The sequence below is a fragment of the Syzygium oleosum genome, unplaced genomic scaffold, assembly GCF_021117445.2.
Source record: "Syzygium oleosum isolate NSW1041296 unplaced genomic scaffold, Sole_v2.1 Sole_v2.04, whole genome shotgun sequence".
In the NCBI taxonomy this organism is placed as follows: Eukaryota; Viridiplantae; Streptophyta; class Magnoliopsida; order Myrtales; family Myrtaceae; genus Syzygium; species Syzygium oleosum.
In genome coordinates, this window is record NW_026607488.1 from 1,361,746 (window position 1) to 1,367,124 (window position 5,379).

General features: G+C 37.2%; 1 long non-coding RNA gene across 1 annotated transcript; it reads right to left on the reverse strand.

The window, feature by feature from the left end:
• Positions 1-1,520: 1,520 nt before the first annotated feature.
• On the reverse strand, positions 1,521-2,079 carry LOC130137994 (uncharacterized). The gene is made up of 2 exons (XR_008816425.1): positions 1,927-2,079; positions 1,521-1,757 (listed from the first exon to the last, which is right to left on the reverse strand). It is a non-coding gene; the product is annotated as an uncharacterized LOC130137994 (long non-coding RNA).
• Positions 2,080-5,379: the final 3,300 nt, after the last annotated feature.

Below are 5,379 nucleotides of genomic sequence, written 5' to 3' on the forward strand. Positions count from 1 at the left end.
ATTTAAAGAGCTTAGGTTTTTAGTTTATCTGTCATGTAAGTCTAAAAAACGTTCCAAACTTTGGTAGAGTTGGAATACTTATGTTTATTTGCTACATAACCAACCTAAAGACGATTTTTGACCAAAAAAAAAAAACCTAAAGACGATAAGGAAATAAAGTAATAAGAACATATCGGGTTTGGGATATCGGATTCCCTATCTATAAATCCCAAATCCATCTCAAACCTCACAAGGGTTTTGACAATTGATCCCAAACCCATCTCGCTACACGAAATTCAAGACACGTTTACGTCCAATTAGGGTTTGGATGGATTGGGTATCCTGTCCTACCAGCTCCATTTCCCATCCCTAAATTTCGTGTGGATCATTAACTGGACATAAAAATGTTAGAAAATTGTCACGACTAACTTATAGATCTGGTGAAGAAATGTACATAGTTTAATTCATCGGTTTCAAAAGAGTCGTCTAATCAAACAAAAGTTGAAATACAAAAGTTGAAATGATTGATTGATTGAGAGAGAGATGCATATACTTCTAGTGCCATCATCCAATTTTTTTTTTCAATTTCCATTGTTTCTTGGGAGGGTGGTGAAAGTGAAATTTCACGAATTTTGTATGTTTAGGTCGAGGGCCCAATCTTTTCCTTATTCATTTCCTCAACAACAAATTCACCCATTTGCAAAAAAACATTTCAAATTTACTTTTAACTACACATAAAAACTTACCCAACTTGTAACCAACTTACCCAGTTGGCAGCTTTATGTATGCCATGGTTTGTACTCGACTTGATATTTCACGTGTTGTTAGCATGGTAAGTAGATATTTATCATGCCTAGGGAAAGCTCATTGGCAAGATGTGAAGTGGATTTTGAGATATTTGAATAGTATTTCTAATTTTGGTTTAGAGTTTGGTAAAACTGGTGACAATCTTATAGGATATGTTGATTTTGATTATGCTGGTGACCTTGATAAGAGGAGGTCTTTGACTGGGTACATCTTTACTATTGGAGGTTGCGCAGTCAGTTGGAAAGCTACTTTACAGCATACAGTTGCTTTGTCTACTACAGAGACAGAGTATATGGCTATTACAGAGGCTGTTAAAGAAGTTATATGGTTAAGAGGCTTATTTGGAGAGCTAAGGAGGTGGCAACAGTTACGAAAGATGGAAGCTCTAGAGTAGTCTAGTAGATTTAAAGACAAACTATTCTAAGCAAATCGGGTTTTCTGCCATCTAAGAGAATTACTAGTCACATCTGCCAAGCAAAGAGAAAACCCGAAAAACAAAGCGAGGGAGAGAATTCAACTGTGTAAAAAGAGCCAATTCACTTAGAAGTCAGTCAACAGGCTGCGAATTTAAGCTCCTACGGAACAAAATGACTAACCTGCAGCTTGCACTAGAAGCTCAACTTGCACATTCCATACCAAATGTCTACTCTCAAGACCAAGAAATGGTGAAATAAAGAATTTAAAGAAGCCCGATCCCTCGACACTTCTTTACTGTCATAACCACAATGCAACCGTCCCAAAAGGAGAAAAAAACTGCATCATTAAGCTCAAGAACCAAACTTGCAAAAACATCTCCATTACAAAGAACTCGCGAGACAGTGAAATCTACTGCCACAGCAAAATGTCTGACATCAAGCAATGCAATACCATATTCTTTATTTATTTTTCCCCGATAAAGTTCTAACTATAATACAGAGTAAGCGGATCAGAACCCTAACCCGGATCGCACTGCTGATAGAATTCCTCGACATCTGCAACAAGAAACCCAACAACAACAACAAGAAAACGTCAGCACTCGCAAATCTTGAATACCCAGAAAGTAAAACCACCAGACAGACCAAACCCAATTCTCAATTCGACCAATGTGAAATCACAAGAGAATATACCAACAAATACTCAACCAGAGAGAGAGAGAGAGACCAGTGGTTAGAGCTTTGATCATACCGGCTCGATGACCCTTGAAATCCCTGAAGAACTCCTCCACAGTCCGAGGATTGTACTGCCCTCCTCCTTCCATATCTCCCACGCCGCGCGCAAGAAGCTCTTTCTCCTCACGGAAGCACGAACGGGGAGAGCGCTGACTGCGACCCGAAACAGGGATTCGGATTTTTCGAAACCCAAAACCCAAGATTCGTGCGTCAAAGGACGAAAACGGAGGAACAGAGGCGGAGCGAACTGGGGACCGACATTCTTGGGCTGTGACGGAAGGAACAGAGGAATTTCAGAGAGCGAGAGAGATTGCGAGGGGGATGTGTGTTTTGAAGAGGAGGAGGGAAGCGAGGGAGTGAAATTTTCTTGCTTGACCTGGCAGATTAGATTCAGTGCAAAAGGTCGAGCTGCGCTAAAAAAAAAATAAAAAAAATAAAGAGATAAGTACGTAAAAAGTCTTATAACTTGTCAGGAAAATATAATTAAATCTTAAAATTTTCAAAAAATGAGATTAAGTCCTAAAACTTGTAACTAAAATATAATTAAATCCTAAAACTTATCACGGAGATGCAATCAAGTCCTAAAATTTATTATAAAAGTGCAATCAAGTCTAAAACTTTCAAAAAATGCAATCAATAGAAAGACTTAATTGAACTAATTTGACAAATTTTAAGACTTATTTGCTTCGTGACAAGTTTTAGGATTTGTTTACATTTTTTGAAAATTTTAGAACTCAATTGCACTTTTCTAACAAGTTTTAGGACTTAATTGCATATTATGAAAATTTTAGGACTCAATTATACTTTCGTGACAAGTTTTAAGATTTTGAATGCACTTATCCAAAAAAAACCTAATTAATGAAAATAATAATTATTAATTTAACTTTATTGCAAATTTTTTTGTTTTTGTTTTTGTTGCCCAATTTAAAAAAATATATCATGAGAGAAGGATTTGGGTGTGGGGCGGTCCAGCAAGTGTTCAGCTGGTGCTTTCTATATGACGTGGCACTTGGGTCGGGGTTGGGTTTGGAGCAGCTGACGTGGCGTGGGACTTTGATGGGTTTGCTTTTTGTGTTCTTTTAACCGAGATGGGATGAATCTGGCCAAAAATAAGTAAAATCAAGATTGAAATCAAACGGGCCTAGAGGATGAATGCGTGACCTAAGCGCCTATGCACATATTCAAGCAAGCATGCACAACCAATAGTAGAATATATTGAAACAAGTCTTCTTCTGACTATGATGGTATATATGTAATGTGTTTAATTGATGATTTCTATGTATTGACGACATATGTTACTCCAATGATCAAATCGATCAAGGTCAAAAAATTCATGATAGTTATACTTTGGTGATATACAAGAGTCTCACATGTGAAGAAAGAGTCCATGTTGGCGGTTTATAAATAAGATCTACCGCTAAGTGGGTCGTTACCGTGTGTTGACACATGATCGTTCCTTACCGAGAGGCTTGATCGATGTGAAATGGATTCAGTGATTAGACATGGTATGAGAGCAAAACACGTCCTTCAATAAATTGTGTGATTCATGGACAAATTAAGCACTTGTTTAATCCCACAAGCGGGTGGTGGGGAAGGAGGACATCAAGGTGGATCTTAATTAAAACAGGTTGCAACGATGTCTCTTTGCATTTATTCAATACAATTATAATTGTCCGGCACATTTCATATTCACACGAGGTGATGACCTGGCAAAATTTCACGTATCCTAATGGGGGATTTGGGGTCCCCCTTGGGTTTAATCTCTCCTGTCAAATCACAAGTTCATAAATATCTTTCATTTTCAGTCTAGCCCTAATCGAAACCAAACCAAGGTTTACATTATTGCCCAGCTTATGCAATCACAAGATTACTGCTATTGACTCACTAAGTCCAATTTTGGGTAATGATATTAGGAGTGTGCAAAAGAACCGGGAACCGCCCAGAATTGGATCGGACTGGCTCAGAACTGGTGGTTCCTAAGGGAACCGATCCGGTTCCCGGTTCCAAATTATTGGAACCGGTGGGTACTGGTCCGGTTCTCAGTTCCAGGTGTAGAACCGCCCGCCCACCCACCCGAACCGGACCAGTAATATAATATTATATATTATATATTATTTTTAATTTTTAATTTTTAAAAAAAGAAAGAAAAATCCTAAATCCCTAAATGTGAAACTCACTCAATACTCTCACTCTCTCACTCTTATTAGTCGATGCACAGACTAAGCAAAAGCCCATGCTTTCTTGATAGTAATCGGCGAAGGTGGGATAATAACATATAGAAAAGCTTTGACAGAATGGTAAGGGATCTGTCCATCTCTCTCTTTTCTCGTTTAACTTTATTTACCCACAGGTCTTTCAAATCTTCATGTTCACTTTAATATCCGCATAAACAAGGCCATATGTGAATAATGTTCAATACCACAGAAATGATGCTGCACCACATCAATTACCCCAAATCAATAAAAACGATAGTAGTATGAACATATTGATGATGTATAATTTTAATTATTCCAAAATCATTTCTTCCCGTTGCATAATTCTTTGTTGCATATTACAATGTCGACATGTGAAGCTTGGTATGACTGGTTCCATGGATCCACCCGGGAACCGGACCGGATTGGTGGTCCGGTTCCCAGGTGGATCAATGGAACCAACGGGTGGTTCCCGATTCCAATTTTTAAGAACTGGTCCTTAGTGGGCGGTTCCCGGTTCTAGGGTAAGAATCGCCCACCCGGACCATGTACACCCCTAAATGATATGTACGTTCTATGAAGTATGGGCAGGGCCCTTAGGCCTAGTCCCTCCTATAAGTTGGATAATCTTTTTAAAGTTTCTTGAAATTTCAATAAAGGTTTCAAATATTTCGAAAATAAAACAAAGTTGCTTTTTTTTTAGTAAAAAAAGAAGGCACCTAAAAAGAAATGGGAAACTTCCAATGGACCTTTGAGGATTTCTTTTGCAATTAACCCTCCTTTTTTATTTCTAAAAGTATTAGATTATCGCACTCTGCATTTTTCTTTTGGGATAATTACCAAAAAAGTCATAAACTTATTATAGAGATACCAATTGAGTCTTAAATTTTTCAATTTGGCAAATTTAGTCCTAAATCTTTTGACGATTTGTCAATGTAATCCTTTTAGCCAATTCTGACTGAAATCACTGACGTGGACACCGGTTATTCTATGTGGCATGACCGGGTGGCCAGTGTTGACGTTGACAATTTTTATAATTTTTTTAGAATTTTATGAATTTTTTATAATTTTTTTATTCTTGTAATTTTCTTTCTTTCTATTCAATTTTTTCCTACTGAGTCCGATGAGCAAAAGAAAGAAAGAAAGAAAGAAAATAAAATAAATATTTATAAATAATTGATAAAATCTAAAAGATATGTAAAAATTGTCATGTATCGATGTAGTCGTCTTTACATATGATAGCACATCCATAT